Genomic DNA, 26,554 nt, shown 5'->3' with positions numbered 1-26,554 from the left:
CTGACTTTTTAATGATCGCCATTCTAACTGGTGTGAGATGGTATCTCATTGTGGTTTTGATTTGCATTTCTCTGATGGCCAGTGATAGTGAGCATTTTTTCATGTGTTTTTTGGCTGCATAAATGTCTTCTTTTGAGAAGTGTCTGTTCATGTCCTTCACCCACTTTTTGATGGGGTTGTTTGTTTTTTCTTGTAAATTTGTTGGAGTTCATTGTAGATTCCGGATATTAGCCCTTTGTCAGATGAGTAGGTTGCGAAAATCTTCTCCCATTTTGTAGGTTGCCTGTTCACTCTGATGGTAGTTTCTTTTGCTGTGCAGAAGCTCTTGAGTTTAATTAGATCCCATTTGTCAATTTTGGCTTTTGTTGCCATTGCTTTTGGTGTTTTAGACATGAAGTCTTTGCCCATGCCTATGTCCTGAATGGTAATGCCTAGGTTTTCTTCTAGGGTTTTTATGGTTTTAGGTCTAACGTTTAAGTATTTAATCCATCTTTTGTATAAGGTATAAGGAAGGAATCCAGTTTCAGCTTTCTACATATGGCTAGCCAGTTTTCCCATCACCATTTATTAAATAGGGAATCCTTTCCCCATTGCTTGTTTTTCTCAGGTTTGTCAAAGATCAGATAGTTGTAGATATGCGGTGTTATTTCTGAGGGCTCTGTTCTGTTCCATTGATCTATATCTCTGTTTTGGTACCAGTACCATGCTGTTTTTGTTACTGTAGCCTCGTAGTATAGTTTGAAGTCAGGTAGTGTGATGCCTCCAGCTTTGTTCTTTTGGCTTAAGATTGACTTGGTGATGCGGGCTCTTTTTTGGTTCCATATGAACTTTAAAGTAGTTTTTTCCGATTCTGTGAAGAAAGCCATTGGTAGCTTGATGGGGATGGCATTGAATCTATAAATTACCTTGGGCAGTATGGCCTTTTTCACAATATTGATTCTTCCTACCCATGAGCATGGAATGTTCTTCCATTTGTTTGTATCCTCTTTTATTTCCTTGAGCAGTGGTTTGTAGTTCTCCTTGAAGAGGTCCTTTACGTCCCTTGTAAGTTGGATTCCTAGGTATTTTATTCTCTTTGAAGCAATTGTGAATGGGAGTTCACTCATGATTTGGCTGTTTGTCTGCTGTTGGTGTATAAGAATGCTTGTGATTTTTGTACATTGATTTTGTATCCTGAGACTTTGCTGAAGTTGCTTATCAGCTTAAGGAGATTTTGGGCTGAGACAATGGGGTTTTCTAGATATACAATCATGTCATCTGCAAACAGGGACAATTTGACTTCCTCTTTTCCTAATTGAATACCCATTATTTCCTTCTCCTGCCTAACTGCCCTGGCCAGAACTTCCAACACTATGTTGAATAGGAGTGGTGAGAGAGGGCATCGCTGTCTTGTGCCAGTTTTCAAAGGGAATGCTTCCAGTTTTTGCCCATTCAGTATGATATTGGCTGTGGGTTTGTCATAGATAGCTCTTATTATTTAGAGATACGTCCCATCAATACCTAATTTATTGAGAGTTTTTAGCATGAAGGGTTGTTGAATTTTGCCAAAGGCCTTTTCTGCATCTATTGAGATAATCATGTGGTTTTTGTCTTTGGTTCTGTTTATATGCTGGATTACATTTATTGATTTGTGTATATTGAACCAGCCTTGCATCCCAGGGATGAAGCCCACTTGATCATGGTGGATAAGCTTTTTGATGTGCTGCTGGATTTGGTTTGCCAGTATTTTATTGAGGATTTTTGCATCAATGTTCATCAAGGATATTGGTCTAAAATTCTCTTTTTTGGTTGTGTCTCTGCCCGGCTTTGGTATCAGGATGATGCTGGCCTCATAAAATGAGTTAGGGAGGATTCCCACTTTCTCTATTGATTGGAATAGTTTCAGAAGGAATGGTACCAGTTCCTCCTTGTACCTCGGGTAGAATTCGGCTGTGAATCCATCTGGTCCTGGACTCTTTTTGGTTGGTAAGCTATTGATTATTGCCACAATTTCAGCTCCTGTTATTGGTCTATTCAGAGATTCAACTTCTTCCTGGTTTAGTCTTGGGAGAGTGTATGTGTCAAGGAATTCATCCATTTCTTCTAGATTTTCTAGTTTATTTGCATAGAGGTGTTTGTAGTATTCTCTGATGGTAGTTGGTATTTCTGTGGGATCAGTTGTGATATCCCCTTTATCATTTTTTATTGCATCTATTTGATTCTTCTCTCCTTTTTTCTTTATTAGTCTTGCTAGTGGTCTATCAATTTTGTTGATCCTTTCAAAAAACCAGCTCCTGGATTCATTAATTTTTTGAAGGGTTTTTTTTGTCTCTATTTCCTTCAATTCTGCTCTGATTTTAGTTATTTCTTGCCTTCTGCTAGCTTTTGAATGTGTTTGCTCTTGCTTTTCTAGTTCTTTTAATTGTGATGTTAGGGTGTCAATGTTGGATCTTTCCTGCTTTCTCTTGTGGGCATTTAGTGCTATAAATTTCCCTCTACACACTGCTTTGAATGCATCCCAGAGATTCTCGTATGTTGTGTCTTGGTTCTCGCTGGTTTCAAAGAACATCTTTACTTCTGCCTTCATTTCGTTATGTACCCGTAGTCATTCAGGAGCAGGTTGTTCAATTTCCATGTAGTTGAGCAGTTTTGAGTGAGATTCTTAATCCTGAGTTCTAGCTTGATTGCACTGTGATCTGAGAGATAGTTTGTTATAATTTCTGTTCTTTTACATTTTCTGAGGAGAGCTTTACTTCCAAGTATGTGGTCAATTTTGGAATAGGTGTGGTGTGGTGCTGAAAAAAATGTATATTCTGTTGATTTGGGGTGGAGAGTTCTGTAGATGTCTATTAGGTCCGCTTGGTGCAGAGCTGAGTTCAATTCCTGCGTATCCTTGTTGACTTTCTGTCTCGTTGATCTGTCTAATGTTGACAGTGGGGTGTTAAAGTCTCCCATTATTAATGTGTGGGAGTCTAAGTCTCTTTGTAGGTCACTCAGAACTTGCTTTATGAATCTGGGTGCTCCTGTATTGGGTGCATATGTATTTAGGATAGTTAGTTCTTCTTGTTGAATTGATCCCTTTACCATTATGTAATGGCCTTCTTTGTCTCTTTTGATCTTTGTTGGTTTAAAGTCTGTTTTATCTGAGACTAGGATTGCAACCCCTGCCTTTTTTTGCTTTCCATTTGCTTGGTAGATCTTCCTCCATCCTTTTATTTTGAGCCTATGTGTGTCTCCGCACATGAGATGGGTTTCCTGAATACAGCACACTGATGGGTCTTGACTCTTTATCCAATTTGCCAGTCTGTGTCTTTTAATTGGAACATTTAGTCCATTTACATTTAAAGTTAATATTGTTATGTGTGAATTTGATCCTGTCATTATGATGTTAGCTGGTTATTTTGCTTGTTAGTTGATGCAGTCTCTTCCTAGTCTTGAAGGTCTTTACATTTTGGCATGATTTTGCAGCGGCTGGTACCAGTTGTTCCTTTCCATGTTTAGCACTTCCTTCAGGAGCCCTTTTAGGGCAGGCCTGGTGGTGACAAAATCTCTCAGCATTTGCTTGTCTGTAAAGTATTTTATTTCTCCTTCACTTATGAAGCTTAGTTTGGCTGGATATGAAATTCTGGGTTGAAAATTCTTTTCTTTAAGAATGTTGAATATTGGCCCCTACTCTCTTCTGGCTTGTGGAGTTTCTGCCGAGAGATCCGCTGTTAGTCTGATGGGCTTCCCTTTGAGGGTAACCCGACCTTTCTCTCTGGCTGCCCTTAACATTTTTTCCTTCATTTCAACTTTGGTGTATCTGACAATTATGTGTCTTGGAGTTGCTCTTCTAGATGAATATCTTTGTGGCGTTCTCTGTATTTCCTGAATCTGAATGTTGGCCTGCCTTGCTAGATTGGGGAAGTTCTCCTGGATAATATCCTGCAGAGTGTTTTCCAACTTGGTTCCATTCTCCCCGTCACTTTCAGGTACACCAATCCGATGTAGATTTTCACATAGTCCCATATTTCTTGGAGGCTTTGCTCGTTTCTTTTTATTCTTTTTTCTCTAAATTTCCCTTCTTGCTTCATTTCATTCATTTCATCTTCCATCACTGATACCCTTTCTTCCAGTTGATCGCATCAGCTCCTGAGGCTTCTGCATTCTTCACGTAGTTCTCGAGCCTTGGTTTTCAGCTCCATCAGCTCCTTTAAGCACTTCTCTGTATTGGTTATTCTAGCTATACATTCTTCTAAATTTTTTTCAAAGTTTCCAACATCTTTGCCTTTGGTTTGAATATCCTCCTGTAGCTCGGAGTAATTTGATCGTCTGAAGCCTTCTTCTCTCAGCTCATCAAAGTCATTCCCTGTCCAGCTTTGTTCCGTTGCTGGTGAGGCACTGCGTTCCTTTGGAGGAGGAGAAGCGCTCTGCTTTTTAGAGTTTCCAGTTTTTCTGCTCTGTTTTTTCCCCATCTTTGTGGTTTTATCTGCTTTTGGTCTTTGATGATGGTGATGTACAGATGGGTTTTTGGTGTGGATGTCCTTTCTGTTTGTTAGTTTTCCTTCTAACAGACAGGACCCTCAGCTGCAGGTCTGTTGGAGTACCAGGCCATGTGAGGTGTCAGTCTGCCCCTGCTGGGGGGTGCCTCCCAGTTAGGCTGCTCGGGGGTCAGGGGTCAGGGACCCACTTGAGGATGCAGTCTGCCCGTTCTCAGATCTCCAGCTGCGTGCTGGGAGAAACACTGCTCTCTTCAAAGCTGTCAGACAGGGACATTTAAGTCTGCAGAGGTTACTGCTGTCTTTTTGTTTGTCTGTGCCCTGCCCCCAGAGGTGGAGCCTACAGAGGCACGCAGGCCTCCTTGAGCTGTGGTGGGCTCCACCCAGTTGGAGCTTCCGGGCTGCTTTGTTTACCTAAGGAAGCCTGGGCAATGGCGGGCGCCCCTCCCCCAGCCTCGCTGCCGCCTTGCAGTTTGATTGCTAGACTGCTGTGCTAGCAATCAGCGAGACTCCGTGGGCGTAGGACCCTCTGAGCCAGGTACGGGATATAATCTCCTGGTGCGCCGTTTTTTAAGCCCATCGGAAAGGTGCAGTATTCGGGTGGGAGTGACCCGATTTTCCAGGTGCCGTCTGTCACCCCTTTCTTTGACTAGGAAAGGGAACTCCCTGACCCCTTGCGCTTCCCGAGTGAGGCAATGCCTCACCCTTCTTCGGCTCGTGCACGGTGCACGCACCCACTGACCTGCGCCCACTGTCTGGCACTCCCTAGTGAGATGAACTCGGTACCTCAGATGGAAATGCAGGAATCACCCGTCTTCTGCGTCACTCACACTGGGAGCTGTAGACTGGAGCTGTTCCTATTCGGCCATCTTGACTCCTCCCCAGTGTTAGTGTATTTTATGTGTGACCCCATTCTTCTTCTTCCAATGTGGTCCAGGGAAGCCAAAGGATTGGACACCCCTTATTTGACAAAGGAGCAAAGGCCATACAATGGAGAAAGAATGGTCTCTTCAACAAATAATGCTGGAACAACTTTACATCCACATACCCAAAGAGAAAAATGAATCTAGACACAGATTTAACAGCCTTCATAAAAATCAATTCAAATTAATTACAGACCTAAATTTGGTGGCGGGCTACCAAATTTATTTATTTTAAGGAATGGTATAAATCAAAGAACTTAAGTGGACGTTTTGGCATAACTTATAGAAAAGGTAAAGGAAACCCCACCGTGCAGGCACTGCTTTGGTCCAGAGAGGTCACCCCGTGGCTACAGGAAATGAGCCTAAGTCTTAGCTGTCATTATCCCTCTCTCCCAGAGATTCTGCCAGGCCAGATTCCCTGCTCTTGTCCTGCACAAGTTGGTCACGTGGACACCCAATTCTTTGATGGATTTCACCAGTTCATTGAGGTAATGTGTCTCAATAAGGTGACACAAGCGGGGGTCGTTTTTATGCAGTTCCAATAGCGACCGATTCACGTGTTTTCCAAGTGTAAGTCACACTCCATCGCATTCAGCCGGTTCTCCGGTTCTCCGCCTGGTGTCTTCACTCCTGAAGGAAGACTCCGCCCCTTCGTTGTTTCTGCAGCTTCATCAGTTTCTCAGCGGGCTCCCTCTCCTCATGAGATTAGTGAAGAAATAAGTTTTTGGCAAAATTCCTCAAAGCCACGTTATGGCGGTGAAAGCAGTCAGATGTGGACCGGTAGATGGAGGAGGGTAGAGCGCCAGGTTGACCGGGGGCCTCAGGGCGGTCTCAGCACACAGTGAGGAGGTGGAAGCTCTGGCTCTGAGCTGCCAGCTGCTGGGGCACGGGAAAAGCGCCAGTTCCCTCCAAGCACAGGTGAAGCAGGAAACCGCGGTGACTCTTGGCGAAGAACATCTCCAGACCTAAATATTAGTTGCAAAACTATAAAATGCCTAGAAGATAATCGGAGAAAATCTGGAGGACCTTGGTCTTGGCAGTGACTCTTTAGATGCAACATCTAAGGCAAGATCCATGAAAGAAAAAATTAATAAGCTAGACTTCGTTAAGGTTAAAATTTTCTTGGGTAGGTTTAGTGGATCACGCCTGTAATCCCAGCACTTTGGGAGGTCAAGGTGGGAAGATTGTTTGAGCCTAGGAGTTTGATATCAGCCTAGGCAATATAGTGAGACCCTGTTTCTATAAAAATTTTGTTAAAAAACTAGCCCAGCAGGGTGGCACACACCTGTAGTCCCAGCTACTAAGGAGGCTGTGGTAGGAGGACCACCTCAGCTAGGGAGGCAGAGGTTGCCATGTGCTGTGATCATGCCACTGCACTCCAACCTGGGCGACAGAGCAAGACCTTGTCTGAAAAATAAATTAAATTAAATTAAATTAACATTTTTTGCTCTCTGAAAGACAGTCAAGAGAATGAAAAGACAGGCCACAGGCTATGAGAAATTATTTGCAAAAAACATGCCAGTTAAAGGATTATTATTCAAAATGTACAAAGAACTCTTAAAACTCAACAATAAGAAAACAAGCAGCCAGATTAAAAATGACCAAAGACCTTAAAAGACACCTCACCAAAGGAGATATACAGATGGCAAACACCTAAGCACATGAAGAGATGCTCTATATCATATGTCATCAGGAAAAATGCAAATTAAAACAACAATGAGAATACTGCTACATACCTATTAGAATGGCCAAAGTCCAGAATACTAACAACACTAAATGCCAGTGAGGATGTGGAGCAACAGGAACTCTCTAACATTGCTGGTGGGAATGCAAATGGTACAGCCACTTTTAAAGACAGTTTGGCAGTTTCTTATAAAACTGTACATACTTTCCCCATACAATCCAGCAGTCATATTCCTTGGTATTTACTGGAAGAAGTTGAAAACTTGTTCATACAAAAGACTGCCCACACATGCCCAGAGCAGCTTTATTTATAATGACACCACTTGGAAGCAACCAAGGTGTCCTTCAGTAAGTGAATGGATAAATAAACTGTGGTACATCCAGACAATGAAATATTAGTCAGTGCAAAAGAAGTTAACTATCGGCCGGGCATGGTGGCTCACGCCTGTAAGCCTAGCACTTTGGGAGGCCGAAGCAGGTGGATCACTTGAGGTCAGGAGTTCCAGACCAGCCTGGCCAACATGGTGAAACCCTCTCTCTCTTAAAAATACAAAAATTAGCCAGGCATGGTGGCATGCACCTTAGTCCCAGCTACTCGGGAGGCTGAGGCAGGAGAATCACTTGAACCCAAGAGGTAGAGGTTGCAGTGAGCCGAGATTGCACCACTGCACTCCAGCCTGGATGACCGGGTGAGACTCCGTCTCAAAAAAAAAAAAAAAAAAGTTAGCTATCAAGCCATGAAAAGACATGGAAGACTTAGATGCATATTACTAAGTGAAGGAGCCAATCTAAAAAGTCTACACATACCATATGATTCCAACTATATGACACTCTGGAAAAGGCAAAACTGTGGCTACGGTAAAAAGATTAGTGGTTGCCAGGTGTCAGATGGCAGGAAGGGATACATAGCAGGAGACAGACAGTTTTCTGAGATTTGAAAATACTTTGATTGATACTATAATGGTGGATACTTGCCCTTACACATTTGTTCAAACTCAGAATGTACGTCAAGAGTGAACCTTATTGTAAACTATGGACTTTAGGTGATAATGATTTGTCAATGTAGGCTTATCGATTGTTAAAAAATGCACCAGTCTTGGTTGGGGATGTTGATAATGGCGAAGGCTATGTGTGTTGGGGGAGACAGGGGGGATATGGGAAATTTCTATAACTTCCTCTGAATTATGCTGTAAATCTAAAACTGTTCTGAAAAATAAAGTCTATTTTTTTTAAAGTGCTTACCAAGGACCTAGCACCATGAAAGAAATGTATTCACACCAAGATATATGATTGTAAAACTTCAGAACACTGGGACAAAGATTAGAAGGGGAGAGAGGAAAAGGGGTAAGGGGAAGGAAGAAGAGAAAAGGCAGTGGAGAGAGAGACAGAGAGAGACACCTTACCAAGTATCAAGAATTAGAAAGAATTAGAATAGCACTGGATTTCTCAACAACTATACTGGAAGCTAGAAGACAACAAAGTGATGCTTTCAAATTCTGGGGGATTTTCAGCTTAGTATTCTAGGCAAACTATCAACTATGCATGTGGCTTATAGAGAAAACATGTGTTATACAAGCTTTTCTGAGGCATGAGTCATAGTGCTGGTGGCCATGAGTTCAATGTTAATGCATCAACAATATATCTCAAATAAGATGTCTTTAAACAGAAACACACATAAAATTAGGTTTTGTATTGATCAGTTGATTCACTGTTTACTCACTCAGTGTTAAGGCTCACACGAATCTAACCCTGTATTTCCCCTGAGAGCAATGTTTCAGTTTGCTAAGTCAGTGTTTACAATAACTTTACAGAGCATAACTACCATGAATAGTGAGAATCGGCTGTATAGACTTTTCCTTTTCTTTCTTTTTGCACTGCCTTCAGATTACCTCTTCTCATATCCCCTTTTCCACCACTGGACCAACTACACTGTTGCTGATGATTGCTGTGGTGATGAGGCAGGAAGGGTGTGAACAAGTAGAGAGTTTACCAGCTCTCTCCTGTCCTGCCCTTCTCTGCCCCAGTTTGCAGACACCCATCCCCCAACATGTGCTTGCTCACATTCTGGTTCAAAAGAGCCTTCAGTCTTCTCAAAGGGTTCTCAATTACATGCTAGTTTATCATGTCCATGATTATTTCTCTTTTGTAGCTTTTCTCTGCTATAGTTCTGTAGTTTACAGTTTTGGAGGAAGGTACCAGCAGTACAAGCTGGTTCATTGGCTTGTCAAAAACTTGATCAGGGAGGATGTTAGCAATATGATGCAAGAACAACCAAGAGGAAATATCAGGTATGAAAAATATAACTGTTGAAACAAAAAGCACAATAGCTGAAGTATGAAGCAGGATAGATACAGCTAAGGACTGAATTAGGAAACTGCAAGATCATTGCAAAGACCTATGCAAGAATGCAGGGGAAAGTAAAAGAGCTTTTCTTTTAAAAAAAAAAAGAAACAATAGGGATATGAAGGATAAAAATATCAGTATTCAGATAATAAAGATTCCACAGGGAGAAAAACATAAAGTTGAAAATTGAGCCTATAATATAAAGCCAAAGAGAGAGAGAGAGAAAACCCCAAAATTAGATATTTTACTGTGAATTAGAATCATCAAAGACTGCAAGAAATTTTCAGAATGTTTTCAGAGAGAAAAACATACAAAAGAACAAGCATTAGATTGACATGAGACCTCTCAGTAACAATGCTGGATGCAAGAAGACAAAGAAGTAATATTTTTAAAGTGTTGTAAAGTCATCCCTAGGTTTATGCGGGGGATTGGTTCCAGAACCCCCATATATATCCACGTCTGCACATGCTCAAGTCCTGTTGTTGGCCCTGCAGAACCCACCCATGTATATGAAAGGTCGGCTGCCTGTATATGTGGGTTTCACATCCCACAAATACCGTATTTTTTATCTAATTTGGTTGAAAAAAATCTACATATAAGTGGACCCCTGCAATTCACACTCAGGTTTTCAAAGGGTCTACTGTACCTTGAATTTTACATACAGACAAATTGACAATGAAACATGAAGATATAATTTTAAAATTCTGGACATAACAACCATAGTTTCTGGTATACAAAATCTCAGAACCTATGTCATACAAAGACTTACTTTGAAAAACCCTTGGAAGAAATATTCAAATTAGAGGAAAATAAATACAACAGATGTTGTATAGAAATGTGAAGTTAGGGTGATTAAATAATTTGGTAAATTAATTGTTATCTTAAAAAATCAAAGGCTGATGAAAACACAAATTAAAAACCATATTCATAAAAACCCAGAACTAAATTCTATCTAGACCATGTCATTTGTGTGTATGTTATTGTTGTTGTTGTTATATGTATTGGTGGGGGAGAGAGAAAGAAGAGTCCAAAGACATAAGAGAACATGCCTTATTGGAGGAAAGAAATAGGTATTTATAAGTTTAGTAAGTCAGGATGAATAAATAAACAAATATGTGTCTTAAGAGCAAAGACCATAAAAACAAAAATGAAATATGTTCTTTTAAACCAGCAAAAGAAAATTGTATCTACTCAGTGAAGAGTAAAATTAGAAAAGAAAAAAAGATATCAGTAATGAAAAACATGAAATAAAATGGAAGAAATAAGTAATAATATAAAGTGATTATGAGAAATGTAAATAGGTTAAACAACCAATCAAGAGAGCATCTCAAATTGAGCATTTTGAAGATCCAACAATATCTTGTTTACAGAAGACAACTTTACAAATAAAGAATACAGAAAGGTTGAAAATAAAGAAAATATGATCCAAAAAAAAGCTGAAGCAACAATCTTAATATCTAATAGAAAAATTCAAAGGACAAAAAAGGAAACCATACTTGTTGAAAGAATAGTAGAGCAAACACATATGCACCTGACAATATTGCAACAAAAAAATAAGGCAATCGACAGAACTTCATAGCAAATAAATAAATTAATAATTTTAATTGGAAGTTTTAACACAAAAAAATTATTGAGGAGGAAATGGAGTCTTCAGAAATGAATAGGTTAAACAGAGAAAAAGCAGTGATATAGAAATCCAAGTATTTTAATTAATAAGCTTTATTTATATCCAACAGAGAACACATATTCTTTTTGGGCATGTATGAAACAATTTCAAAAATTAATCACATATTAATCCGCAAAGAAAGTTACAAGAAAGTCTAATGAATGAATGTTATCAAGAATATATTTTCAATCATAATGAATTAAAATTATAAAATATTTTTCAAAAGTGTACTGAAAAAACTGTTAGATTACTACAGAACATTTTTCTAAAACTATGTTATTTCTAGAAATAGAATTTTTTTCTAGAAATGCATTATTTCTAGAAAACCCAGAAAACAATTATTAATAGTTGGTCTAACAGTAAAATGAAAGTTTTGATAATAAAATAATAATGGCAAATGAAGCTAATAAATATATAAAACTGGTAATGAAAACACTTCAAAATTTGAACCACATCTACAGTAGGTTTTAGAGACAGATGTATAGCTTTAATTACATTTATCAAGATATAAGACAGATTGAAAACAAAGAGTAATACTCAAGAATACGGGGAAGGGACAAGCAAAAAAACAGAAAGAAAGAAATAATAACAAAGATAGAACAGATATCAGTGACCTAAGAAAAACAACAACAAAACAGAGAAGATTAATAAAACCTTAAACTGGTGTTTCAGAAAGATTAATAAGATAGATGTGGCAAGGCTACTAAAGTGAAAAAAAAAAAAGAGGTAGAAAGTACAAAATTTAAAAACTGAACGCAAACGGGGAAATAACCACAGACACAGCAGAGGTTTTAAAATTAATAATTAATATTGTGAACAATTAACTATAAATTAATACATTTTTTAAAGTACTGGCTGGGCGTGATGGCTCACGCCTGTAATCCCCAGCACTTTGGGAGGTCGAGGCGGGTGGATCATGAGGTCAGGAGATCGAGACTATCCTGGCTAACATGGTGAAACCCTGTCTCTACTAAAAAAAAAAGTACAAAAAATTAGCCTGGCATGGTGGTGGGCTGCTGTAGTCCCAGCTACTCGGGAGGCTGAGGCAAGAGAATGGCATGAACCTAGGAGGTGAAGCTTGCAGTGAGCCGAGATCACACCACTGCAATCCAGCCTGGGGGACAGAGTGAGACTCCGTCTCAAAAAAATAAATAAATAAATAAAAATAAATAAAATAAAACTACAAGCCCATTTGACATATAAATGTAGATGCAAAAATTCTAGATGAAATATTAACAAACAAATTCAACACTATATTTTTAAAAACATATCATGATGAAGTGGAGTTTATCCCAGCAATGTAAGGAAATGGCAACATAAAAATAATCTACCAATAAAATTACAACATTAATAGTCTAAAGGAGAAAAATCATGATTATATTAATGTATGCATGGATGGAAGGGGTAAAACCAAATATTTACTCAAAAGCCTTAACAGGCTAGGAATAGAAGCTCTTGCCATCATTGCTAATTGGCCCCCTTCTAATGATAAAAGTTTACCTGGACACACAGTTGTGAAGTTAAGACTACGTTTTCCATCCACTCTTTTTTTTTTTTTGAAACTGAGTCTTGCTTTGTCACCCAGACTAGAGTACAGTGGCACAATCACTGCAGCCTTGACCTCCTCAGCTCAGGTGATCCTCCTACCTCAGCCTCCCAAGTAGCTGGGACCACAGGTACATGACACATCTGGCTAATTTTTAAATTATCATTATTTGTAGAGACGGGGTCTCCCTATGCCGCCCAGGCTGGTCTCAACCTCCTGGGCTCAAGTGATCCTCTGCCTTAGCTTCCCAAAAGTACTGGGATTATAGAATTGAGTTATTGTGCCTGGCCCCATCCACTCTTGCTATGTATTAAGTAGACTCTGGTCAAAGGGATACATTTTGAGCATCTGGCACTGCTGAGTCAAATCAACAAATCGTACAGCATTTGGCACCAAAAAATTCACTCCTGGCTATATATTAATACATCTTAGAGAAGTACCCACATGGGCCCATAATGTCTGTTCTTGTAAAGAATTGTAGGTACTCTAGGTCATGACCAGGAGAATGGATAAGTAAAATTTGGTACTTGCATGGAATGGTTTTTTTTGTTGTTGTTGTTTTGAGGCGGAGTCTCTCTCTGTCACCCAGGCTGGAGTGCAGTGGCGCAATCTCAGGTCACTGCAAGAGACAGGGTTTCACCGTGTTAGCCAGGATGGTCTCGATCTCCTGACCTCATGATCCGCCCGCCCTGGCATCCCAAAGCGCTGGGATCACAGGCATGAGCCACCGGGCCCGGCCATTTACATGGAATTTTATTAGCAACTAGAGACAACAGATTAAAAGAGTACCCAGCAACAAGAAGACACCTTAAAAACAATACTGCTAATCAGTAGTTGCCAAGGGAAAGCAAATAGAAAGGAGTAGCATGCGGGAGCTCCTTTATGGTGATGGACCAGTTCAGTATCTTGATTGTGGTGGTTACATGAATGTATATATGGGATTAAATTGCATAGAACCACACACACACACACACACACACACACACACACACACACACACAGAGAGAGAGAGAAAGAGAGAGAGAGAGGGAGTTCATGTGAAAACCAAATTAAAATTTGTGATTTAGTTAATAGTATTGCGCCAATACCTATTTCCCGGTTTTGATATTGTAATGCTGGTAAATAAGGTACCACTGTTGGAGAAATCTGGGTTAAGGGTCCACTAGACTCCAGGTTCGATTTTTGTAACTTCCTTGGAGTGTGTAATTGGGTGGGTAAGTCTATTGACTATTCCAGGACAAATTAGACATTCTGCAGACAATTAAAAGGAGAAGCCAAAAGTAAGCAAAAACCGTCCATACAAATATTATAGAACCAGAGTCTTGCAATAATGGCAGAACTAGGAAAAAGAACATGAGGGTTATCACTAAAAACAATATTTAGATTTTTGTTCTCTTAATTTCATTTCCTGATCACGAATTTTATGGTATATTTGTGTGGCATGAAGTTGATATTTGGCTTATAAGAATGTGACTGTGAAGAGCTCGGTGCTTGGGAATTTCTGTAACATCACAACAAGGTATCTTCTGCTCTCTATTATAGCAGTGAAGAAACTCTAGTCTTTAATAAAAAAATAAAAATAAAAAATAAAAAAATAAATAAAAAAAACACAGCATTGCTTAAAATCTGTCTTATTTCTATTGCTCCAAAGAAAAAGGACCTACTTTTTACTGCCATTGTTTGAAGCACTTCCAGCCTGGCCCCTGCACGCCTCTCCTGTGGCAGTGCTCCGCATGCCTACCCCATGTGTAAGTTCCAGGCATAGTCAACTTTATTTGGTTCTTTAAATATGCCACTTTTTTTCACTCTGGCCCTATGCCCATGCCATCCTTACTGCCTTATTTAGCTAACTACTATGTGTTCTTCAGATCTCAGCTTAAACATCATTCTTTTTACCTAAAACCCCCGCCATCTTCCTAACACCTAGACTAGAGCACTAACTGAGCTGATTCCTGAATTCCCCATGGCACCCTGATGTCTGGCCCCTTTTACAAACGATCCTGACATTTCAGAGTGGTTACTTGCCTAGTGCCTGCCTTCTAGGTTGGGCTATGTCCTAGGTCTGTCTTGTTTGCTTCAGAATTGCCAGTACTTAGCATGGTGCCTGAAACATAGTAGATGCTGAATAAATATTTTTAAACAATATATTTGCCTGAGTGTGACTGGCTGGGAGCAAGGGGTCTGCCTTAAGAACCAGATCCCTGACCTGAAGTATGAAAATGGGGCTGGTCAGGACTCATCTGAGAACTGGCACAGGGTTGTATGTGCTGGGAAGTTGATGACTGGGACCATCCATGAGGAGCAGGGCAGATAGCAGCCAGAAAAGAGCCCAGGGACCTGAGGCAGGTTCCCCACTCACACTAGATGATCCCTGCGTGAAGTGACTTGGAGAAAATAGAGAAACAATTCCCAGAAAAAAAAAAAGACATCACTTTGAATGTTTGAATCTTCTTCCACCCTCACCATCAGCAGGCTGCCCATTAACCTTCAGGGGGCTTAAGAAGAGGCTGGGCGCGGTGGCTCACGCCTGTAATCCCAGCATTTTGGGAGGCCGAGGGGGGTGGATCATGAGGTCAGGAGTTCAAGACCAGCCTGACCGACATAGTGAAACCCTGTCTCTACTAAAAATACAAAAATTAGCCTGGCATGGTGGCGCGCGCCTGTAGTCCCAGCTACTCGGGAGGCTGAGGCAGGAGAATTGCTTGAACCCGGGAGGCGGAGGTTGTGGTGAGCCAAGATTGTGCCACTGCACTCCAGCCTGGGTGACAGAGCGAGACTCCATCTCAAAAAGAAGGAGGAGGAGGAGGAGGTGGAAGAGGAGCTTTCAAGAAGTGGATTTCCTCCTATCAGAGAGAACAGCCCACAGAAACTAGCTGCTTCATTTACTCCTGTCTCAAGGTCAAGGGCATCAAGGTTAATGTTATAGGATGCCTTGGAAGCAAAGCTAGCTTTAAGAGTACTAACATTAGGGAAAATCAAGGAAAATGGCATATAGGAGGCAGGACTAACTTGTAGATCCCACACTGATGAACAGAGCAGCATATGGAGGCCCACACCGTGAATTTTGTTCCAAGAACTGCCACAGAAACATACCAACAAAGATGAGAGAATCCACAGACCATTAAAAAGAGGTGGATTGCTGCTGCAGCCTCCATGGGACAGCCTAGGAACAGTGAATCTTCTTGCTTTCTTAACTGAGAGGTCTGTAGCCTGGGGCAAGTTCTCAGCCTTCCTCACTGGTTGCCTGGAAATAAACTTGTGCTGTTGTGGAGCACGGTGGAAGTAAGACCAGCCTTTTGAGCTGTGGGCTGCATGGCAGCTGGGTGAGGCCTATGGCTGCTGGTTTTTCCCCATTTCCCTGGAGACCTGTGTGACATAGCAGTTATGTTACCCCTGGGAACATAACTCCATTGGCTGAAAACCACATCCCCATCCCCTACAGCAGTCACAGCAAGCCGTGTCCAAGAAGAGTCTGAGCTCAGACACCTAACCCTGTCCTCATCTGATGGTCTTTCTGTGCCTGCCCTGGTAGCCAAAGACAAAGGACATAATCCTTTGGTAGCTCTATGGCCCTGCCCACCACCTCACCCTAGGGCAAGCTTATATCTTCCTTATACAACCGCAGCTGATGTGTTCTTGAAATCTCCACCTCCTAGCTGGAAGCCAAGCAACACAAAACCAGTGCCCTTAACAAAAGTACAACCAAGGACCCTCACAGAGTCCACTTTACTCCCCTGCTACCTCCACCAGAGTAGGTGCTGGTATCCACAGCTGAGAGACCTGAAGATGGATCACATCACAGGACTCTTTGCAGACACTCCAGAGCCTGGAGCCTGGTAACTCCACTGAGTGGCTGGGTCCAGAAGAAAAATGGTCACTGCAGTTCAGCTCTCAGGAAACCCCATCCCTAGGGGAAAGGGGAGAGCATTGCATCAAGGGAGCACCCTGTGGGACAAAAGAATCTGAACAACGGCCCTTGAGTCTCTGATATTCTCTGACATAGTCTACCCAAATGAGAAGGAACCAGAAAAACACTTCTGGTAATATGACAAAATAAGTTTCTTTAACACCCCCAAAAGATCATATCAGCTCACCAGCAATAGATCCAAACTAAGACGAAACCTCTGAATTGCCAAAAAAAGAATTCAGAAGGTTGACTATTTAGACAATCAAGGAGGCATCAAAGAAAGATGAAGTCCAACTTAAAGATATGAAAACAAAAAAAGATATAGATGAATGGAAAATCTCCAGTGAAATACCACAAATAAAAAACAATCACAACTTCTGGAAATGAAGGACACATTTAGAGAATTGCAAAATGCACTGGAAAGTCTCAGCAATAGAATCAAACAAGTGGATGGACTTCAGAGCTCAAAGACAAGGCTTTAAAAAAAAAAAAGAAGAAGAATTTTTAAAAAATGAACAAAGTCTCCAAGAAGTCTGGAATTATGTTAAATGAGCAAACCTAAGAATAATTGGTGTTCCTGAGGAAGAAGAGAAATATAAAAGTTTGGAAAACATATCTGAGGAATAATTGATGAAAACTTCTCTGGCCTTGCTAGAGATCTAAGCATCCAAATAAAAAAAGCTCAAAGAACACCTGGGAAATTCTTCACAAAAAGATCATTGCCTAGGCACATAGTCATCAAGTTATCTAAAGTCAAGATGAAGGAAAAAAACCTTAAGAGCTGTGAGGCAAAAGAAAGAATCAAGTAACCTATAAAAGAAAACCTATCAGATTAACAGCAGATTTCTTAGCAGAAACCCTACAAACTAGAAGGGATTGGGAGCCTATCCTCCTAGCCTATTTAAACAAAACAATTATCAGCCAAGAATTTTGTATCCAGTGAAACTAAGCTACATAAATGAAGGAAAGATACAGTCTTTTTCAGATAAACAAATGCTGAGAGAATTCACCACTAACAAGCCAGCACTACAAGAACTGCTTAAAAGGAGATCTAAATCTTGAAAAAAAATTTCAAAGTACACCAAAATAGAACCTCCTTAAAGCATAAATCTCACAGCACCTACAAAACAACAACAACACACACACACCAAGGTATTCAGGCAACAAATAGCACCATGAAGAGAATAGTACTTCACATCTCAATATTAACATTGAATGTAAGTGGCCTAAATGTTCCACTTAAAAAATACAGAATGGCAGAATGATGTAGAATTCACCAGCCATGTATCTGCTGTCTTCAAGAGACTCATCTGACACATAAGGACTCACATAAACTTAAGGTAAAGGGGTGGAAAAAGATATTCCATGCAAATGAACACCAAAAGCAAGCAGGAGTAGCTATTCTTATATCAGAAAAAAAAAAAAAAACTTTAAAGCAACAGCAGTTAAAAAAGAAAGAGGGACATTATATAATGATAAAAGTACTAGTCCAACAGGAAAATATCACAATCCGAAATATGTATGTACCTGACACTGGAGCTCCCAAATTTATAAAACAATTACTTCTAGACCTAAGAAATGAGATAGACAGCAACACAATAATAGTGGGGAACTTCAATACTCCACTGACAGCACTAGACAGGTCAAGACAGAAAGTCAACAAAGAAACAATGGACTTAAACTATACTCTAGAACAAATGAACTTAACAGATTATTTACAGAACATTCTACCCAACAACTGCAAAATATATTCTATTCATCATAATGCATTCTATTCATCAGTGCATGGAACATTCTCCAAGATAGACCATATGAAAGGCCACAAAACAAGTCTCAACAAATTTACAAAAAAAAAAAAATGAAATTATGGCAAGTACTCTCTCAGACTAGAGTGTAATAAAATCGGAAATCAACTCCAAAAGGAAGCCTCAAAACCATGCAAATACTTGGAAATTAAATAACCTGCTCCTGAATGATCATTGGGTCAACAACGAAACCAAGATGGAAATTAAAAAATTATTTGAACTGAATAATAATAGTGACAAAACCTATAAAAACCTCTGGGATGCAGCAAAGGTAGTGCTAAGAGAAAAGTTCATAGTATTAAATGCCTACATCAAAAAGTCTGAAAGAGCACAAATAGACAATCTAAGGTCACACCTCAAGGAGCTAAAGAAACAAGAACAAAACAAATCCAAACCCAGTAGAAGAAAAGAAATAATCTAGATCAGAGCAGAACTAAATGAAATTGAAACAAGAAATAATACAAAAGATAAATAGAACAAAATCTTGTTCTTTGAAATGATAAATAGAATTGATAGGCCATTAGTGAGATTAACCAAGAAAAGAAGAGAGAAGATCCAAACAAGCTCAATTAGAAACACAACGGGAGATATTACAAATGATATCACAGAAATACAAGATTATTCAAGGCTACTATGAACTTCTTTTATGTGCATAAACTAGAAAACCTAGAGGAGATGGATAAATTCCTGGAAATATACAACCCTCCTAGTTTAAATCAGGAATAAATAGAAACTCTGAACAGACACAAGCAGTGAGATTGAAATGGTAATTAAAAAGTTACCAATAAAAAAAGTCCAGGACCAGACGGATTCATAGCTGTCAGACTTTCAAAGAATTGCTACCAAGCCTATTGACACTACCACAAAAGATGGAGAAAGAGAGAATCCTCTCTGAATCATCCTATGAAGCCACTATCACCCTAATATCAAAACCAGGAAAGGATATAACAAAAAAAGAAAAACTACAGACCAATATCCCTGATGAACATAAATTCAAAAATTCTCAACAAAATAGTAGCTAACCTAATCCAACAGCATATCAAAAAGATAATCCACCATGATTAAGTGGGTTTCATACAGGGGCACAGGGATGGTTTAACATCCACAAGTCAATAAATGTGATACACCACATAAACAGAATTAAAAACAAAATTCACACAATAATCTCAATAGATGCAGAAAAAGCATTTGACAAAATCCAGCATCCCTTTATGAATAAAACCCTCAGCAAAATCAGCATAGAAGGGATACACCTTAAGGTAATAAAAGCCATCTATGACAAACCCACAGCCAATATTATACTGAATGGAGAAAGGTTGAAAGCATTTCCCCCGAGAACTGGAACAAGACAAGGAGGCCCACATTTACCACTTCTATTCAACATAGTACTGGAAGTCCTAGCCAGAGCAATCAGACCAGAGAAAGAAATAAAGCACATTAAAATTGTTAAAGAGGAAGTCAAACTGTCACTGTTTGATGATGACATGATCGTATACCTAGAAAATTCTAAAGACTCATCCAAAAAGCTTCTAGAACTGGTGAATGAATTCAGCAAAGTTTCTGGATACAAAATTAATGTATACAACTCAGTAGCCCTGGTATACACCAACAGCAACCAAGCTGAAAGTCAAATCAAGAACTCAATCCCTTTTACGATAACTGAAGAAAAAAAAATTACTTAGGAATATGCTTAACCAAGGAGGTGAAAGACCTCTACAAGGAAAACTACAAAACACTGCTTAAAGAAATCAAAGACCGGCCGGGCTTGGTGGCTCATGGGCTGGGCGCGGTGGCTCACACCTGTAATCCCAGCACTTTGGGAGGCCGAGGTGGGTGGATCATGAGGTCAGGAGATCGAGACCATCCTGGCTAACATGGTGAAACCCTGTCTCTACTAAAAATACAAAAAATTAGCCAGGCATGGTGGCAGGTGCCTGTAGTCCCAGCTACTCTGGAGGCTGAGGCAGAAGAATGCCATGAACCCGGGAGGCGGAGCTTGCAGTGAGCCGAGATCACGTGACTGCACTCCAGCCTGGGCGACAGAGTGAGATTCCATCTCAAAAAAAAAAAAAAGAAAAAAAGAAAATGACCATACTGCCAAAAGCAATCTACAAATTCAATGCAATTCCCATCAAAATACCACCATCATTCTTTGCAGAACTAGAAAAAAAAAATCCTAAAATTCATATGGACCCAAAAAAGACTCGTAGCCAAAGCAAGACTAAGCAAAAAGAACCTATCTAGAGGCATTACATTACCTGACTTCAAACTATACTATAAGACCATAGTCACCAAAACAGCATGGCAGTGGTATAAAAACAGACATATAGACCAATGGGACAGAGTAGAGAACTCAGAAATAAAGCCAAATACTTATAGTCAACTGATCTTCAACAAAGCAAACAAAAACATAAAGTGAGAAAAAGACACCCATTCAACAAATGGTGTTGTGATAATTGGCTAGCCACATGTAGAAGAATGAAACTGGATCCTCATCTCTCATCTTATACAAAAATCAACTCAAGATGGACCAAAGACTTAAATCTAAGACCTGAAACCGTAAAAATTCTATAAGATAACATTGGAAAAACTCTTCTAGATATTGGCTTAGGCAAGGACTTCATGACCAAGAACCCAAAAGCAAACACAACAAAAACAAAGATAAACAAATGAGACTTAACTAAACTAAAAAGCTTCTGCACAGCAATAGAAATAATCAGCAGAGTAAAAAGACAATCCACAGAGCAGGAGAAAATCTTCACAATCTATATATCCAACAAAGGACTAATATCCAGAATCTATAAGGAACTTAAACAAATCAGCAAGAAAAAAACAATCCCACCAAAAAGTGGGCTAAGGACGTGAATAGACAATGCTCAAAAGAAGATATATATACAAATGGCCAACAAATACATGAAAAAGTACTCAATATCACTAATTATCAAGGACATGTAAATCAAAACCACAATGCGATACCACCTCACTCCTGCAAGAATGGCCACAATAAAAAAATCCAAAAATAATAGATGTTGGCATAGATGTAGTGAAAAGGGGACATTTTTACAATGTTGGTGGGAATATAAACTAGTACAACCACTACTAAGAACAGTGTGGAGATTCCTTAAAGAACTAAAGGTAGAGCTACCATTTGATTCAGCAGTCTCACTCCTGGGTATCTACTGAGAGGAAAATAAATCATTATACAAAAAAGATACTTGCACACACATGTTTATAGTAGCATAATTTGCAATTGCAAAAATATGGAACCGCCCAAATGCCCATCAATCAACCAGTGGATATATGTATGCTATGGAATACTGCTCAGCCATGAAAAGGAATGAAATAATGGCATTTGCAGCAACGTGGATGGAATTGGAGACGATTATTCTAAGTAAAATAACTCAGGAATGGAAAACAAAACATTGTGTGTTCTCGCTCATATGTGGGAGCTAAGCTGTGAGGACACAAAGGCACAGGAAAAATACAATGGACTTTGGGGACTCAGGGGAAAGGGTGGGAGGTGGGTGAGGGATAAAAGACTACACATTGGGTACAGTGTACACTGCTTGGGTGATATGCGTACCAAATTCTCAGAAATCACCACTAAAGAACTTATTTATGTAACCAAATATTGCCTGTTTCCCAAAAACCTATTGAAATAAATAAACAAATAAAATAAACTGAAATTTAAAAAAAAAGTACTAACATTAAGATTGGTGTGGTAGCTTATGCCTATAATCCCAACACTTTGGGAAGCCAAGGTAGGAGGATGACTTGAGCCCAGGAGTTCAAGACCAGCCTAGGCAACATAATGAGACCTGGTCTCTACAAAAAATCAATCAATCAATCAATCAATAAATAAGCTGGGCATGGTGGTGCATTCATGCCTTTAGTCCCAGCTACTTGAGAGACTGAGGTGGGAAGACTACTTGAGCCTGGGAGGTTGAGGCTGTAGTGAGCCAAGATCATGCTTGTACTTCAGCCTGGATGACAGAGCAAGACTGTCTAAAAAAAAAAAATACAAAAACAAAACAAATAAACAACAACAACAACAACAAAAATAAAACAGAGTACTAACATCAGCAATAGCCCAGTGCCACCAGAGTTACCTGAGGTAAGACTGCTGCAGACCCAGTGAGTGTTCCAATGAATAAATGGACCCCACACCAATAAGTCCATTAGGAGAGGCAAATCTGGACAGGAAGAGACAAGGTGCCTGTGACCTAGATTGGTCACTGTGTCATCACCTGCCCTTGCAGAGCTGATAAAGGGATTCAGCTGCGACTGTTGGTTACACCATAAAAACACATTTCTCTAAGAAAGCAAGAAGGAACAAAAGAACAGAAATTCCTGCTACTTAGGGACTAGTGAACTTGTCAGCAGTGTGTCATATCACTTACCTCTCAGGGGCAGGATTTTCTTGGAAGCTTTAGTTAGGGATGTGGAAGAAAATCTCCATCTGTGCTTCACAAAGATCTGTGTCTCAGTACGAGGTCCAAGGAGAGCCCACTGGTGTGATTTCTGAGAGATTAGTAAGCCCTGCTGCCCCCTAAGTGGCCCCATACCACTGGCTGGTAACTGAAATTCCACTATTTATTTATTTATTATTATTATTATTATTTTTAGATGGAGTCTCGTTCTGCCGCCCAGTCTGGAGTGCAGTGGCACGATCTCGGCTCACTGCAACCTCTGCCTCCTGGGTTCAAGTGATTCTCCTGCCTCAGCCTCCTGAGTAGCTGGGATTATAGGTGCGCACCACCACACCTGGCTAATTTTTGTATTTTTAGTAGAGACGGGGTTTCACCGTGTTAGCCAGGATGGTCTCGATCTCGTGACCTCCTGATCTGCCCACCTCGGCCTCCCAAAGTGCTGGGATTACAGGCATGAGCCACAGCGCCTGGCCTGAAATTCCACTTTTTTTTTTTTTTTTTTTTTTTTTTTGAGACAGAGTCTTGCTCTGTCGCCCAGGCTGGAGTGCAGTGGTGCGATCTTGACTCACTGCAAGCTCCGCTTCCCAGGTTCATGCCATTCTCCTTCCTCAGCCTCCCGAGTAGCTGGGACTACAGGCGCCCGCCACAATGCCAGGCTAGTTTTTTTTTTTGTATTTTTAGTAGAGATGGGGTTTCACCGTGTTAGCCAGGATGGTCTCCATCTCCTGACCTCGTGATCCGCCCACCTCGGCCTCCCAAAGTTCTGAGGCGTGAGCCACCGCGCCCAGCCAAAATTCCACTATTAAAGCTTCCTGTTGCGTTGGATGCGGTGGCTTACACCTGTAATCCCAGCACTTTGGGAGGCTGAGGAGGGCAGATCACTTGAGTCCAGGAGTTCAAGACCAGCCCGGGCAACATGGTGAAACCCCATCTCTACAAAAATGCAAAAAAATTAGCTGGGTGTAGTGGCATGTACCTGTGGTCCCAGCTACTCAGGAGGCTGACGTGGGAGGATTGCTTGAGCCAAGGAGGCAGAGATTGCAGTGAGCCATGATCATACCACCACATTCCGGCCTGAGTAACAGAGCGAGACCCTGTCTTGAACAAACAAACAAACAAACAAACAAAAACATTATGTTTTTCAGCATGAAGCAGTGATGAGCAACTTGAGGACTGAGATCTATCTACATGGAAGAACCACCAGACTGGTGAATGATTTTCAGGATGAATGTCCAGATACTAACTTGTTAGTGACTAAAAAGCCATGACAGTTTCCTCATTGGCATTTCTTTTATTCAATAAAGCAAGTATTCCAAGTCTTGAGAATCTATGTTGTTTTCCTTGCATTTTCATTTCCTGGAAAATAAATGGTATGCAAAGAAGGCTGCTCACCTCTGGTTTGAGGGTTTGAATCCTGTTAAAATGCAAATCATCACAGAAGAGTGCAGCTTAAAAACAACAACAACAACAACTTTATTTTTTAGAGCAGTTTTAGGTTCACAGCAAAATTGAGAGGAAGATACAGAGATTTCCCATGTACTCACTTCCTTCATAAAGTCATAGCCTCCTGAATTATCCACATCCCCCACCAGAGTGATACATTAGTTACAATGATGAACCTACACTGACACATCATTGTCATCCAAAGTTTACATTAGGGTTCACTCTTTATGTGCATTCTGTGGGTTTGGACAAATATATAATGAGATGTATCCACTATTAGACCATACAGAGTAGTTTCACTGCCCTGAAAATCCTCTGTGCTCTGCTTGTTCATCCCTCCTTCCCCCTAACCTCAGGTAACCACTGATCTTTTCGACTTCTCTGTAGTTTAGCCTTTTCCAGAATGTCATATGGTATGTAAGCTTTTCATATTAGCTTCTTTTGCTTAGTAATATGCATTTAATATTTCTCCATGTCTTTTCATGGTGTGGTGGCTCATTTGTTTTTAGCATTGAATAATATTCCATTGTCTGGATGCACTGTAGTTTATTTATCCATTTGCAACCAAATAGCTTAACTTCAAAATGCATTTTTTAAAAATGTCCCCTTTCTCTTTTCTCCCTAGTCTTGAAATACAATCTTGAAGCAAACTGCAGAAGCCTTTTCCTGTAAGCTTAAAGTAGACTCTATGTCCCACCCTTTCCCACCATATACTCCCTTTGCATTTATCTAACTGTATGCTAGTATCTAAATATGTTCTTACTTAGAAGTTCCAGGGGCTAATCTTTTTTTTTTATGGAATACACAGGGATTTAATATAGTATGATCTAAAAATTATCAAAAGCTGCCTTCCAGGGGCTAATCTTGAGACAGACAGACCAAGCCTGGAGACCCAGCTGCAAAATTCCAGAGATTACCTCAAGGCAGCTAGTCAACAACCCGGCCATTGTTCCAGGTGGACTGAGACCCAAGATAGCAACCGAAGCAAGACACATGGATCTTGCACTCAGCACAACTCCTGAATGCTTCACATGTCAAGTTCCTCTTTTTTTTTTTTTTTTTAACAGAATCTTGCTCTGTCGCCAGGCTGGAGTGCAGTGGCATGATCTCGGTTCACTGCAGCCTCCACCTCCTGGGTTCAAGTGATTCTCCTGCCTCAGCCTCCTGAGTAGCTGGGGTTACAAGCAAGCGCCACCACACCCAGCTATTTTTTTTATTTTTAGTAGAGAGGGGTTTCATCATGTTGGCCAGGAGGGTCTTGATTTCTTGACCTCGTGATCTGCCCACCTCAGCCTCCCAAAGTGCGTGAGCCACTATGCCTGGCCAAGTTCCCTTTTTTAAACTCTTGTTTTCTCCCCAGAAATTTAAAGTGATTACTTTGGATGGGGATCTGGTCACTTTCACTTCTGCTTTACTAGTTTTGGTTAATAAAGTCACTTTTTTTCTACCGTATCTCACTATTGTCATTGGACCCTGCAAGTGGCGAAGCATCCAGACCTGTGCTCGGTTACACATTCACCTACTGAAGGATATCTTGGTTGCTTTCAAGAATTGGTTACTATAAATAAAGCTGAGTGCAGCCCTTTTTATATGGAAGGAAGGGCATTTTGGCAAGCGTGCTGAAGGTATAGAAATGGTAGAAACGGGCAGGAGACTAATGTGGGGAAGGGAGTTGGGGCAACCCACCCCGTACACAGCTCTGCCTGTGGCCAGCCCTTCTCAGAATACACTGGGCCTTAGAGCCCCATAGCAGAGGAAATGAGGCTGTGGCATGAAGGGCAGCTGGCCTGGTGCTCTCCTAAGTAGCTGTCAATCCCATGGAGCCCTCCACTAGTAGCCTCCAAGAGCTGCCTAGATGTTAGAAGAGAAATCTGCCATTTTTAAAGCCAGAAAAAGTCCCCTCTTCCAGGGAAGGGACTCTTTCCTCAACGTAGAGCTCAGAGGATAATCTGTGCGGGAAAGGCTAAGGGAGTCTTGATCAGTGGGAGCACTCCTTGGGGGAGCACTCCTCAGGGGAAACACTTCTCAAGGAGACCTCTCCTCAGAGGGAATACCCTTCAGGGAAGAACTTCTCAGGGGCACTTCTCAGGGCAGCACTCCTCAGCAGGAGCACATCTCAGGGGAACTCTCCTCAGAGGGAACACTTTTCAGGGGTAACTCTCCTCAAGGGAAACACTCCTCAGGGGAGCACTCCTCAGGGGGAGCATTCCTCAGGGGGGAACACTCCTTAGGAGGAGCACTCCTTGAGATTACCACAAGGCAGCTAGTCAACAACCCGGCCATTGTTCGAGGTGGACTGAGACCCAAGATAGCCAGCAAAACAAGACACATGGATGTTGTACTCAGCACAA

At 40.7% G+C, this 26,554-nt stretch overlaps 1 long non-coding RNA gene across 1 annotated transcript; it reads right to left on the bottom strand.

The window, feature by feature from the left end:
• Positions 1-5,584: 5,584 nt before the first annotated feature.
• On the bottom strand, positions 5,585-15,970 carry LOC112132567 (uncharacterized). The gene is made up of 3 exons (XR_010138922.1): positions 15,712-15,970; positions 6,666-6,787; positions 5,585-6,440 (listed from the first exon to the last, which is right to left on the bottom strand). It is a non-coding gene; the product is annotated as an uncharacterized LOC112132567 (long non-coding RNA).
• Between the last annotated feature and the right edge of the window lie 10,584 nt (positions 15,971-26,554).

The sequence above is a fragment of the Pongo abelii genome, chromosome 1, assembly GCF_028885655.2.
Source record: "Pongo abelii isolate AG06213 chromosome 1, NHGRI_mPonAbe1-v2.0_pri, whole genome shotgun sequence".
Classification (NCBI taxonomy): domain Eukaryota; kingdom Metazoa; phylum Chordata; class Mammalia; order Primates; family Hominidae; genus Pongo; species Pongo abelii.
This window is presented reverse-complemented; position numbering and strand designations above follow the sequence as displayed.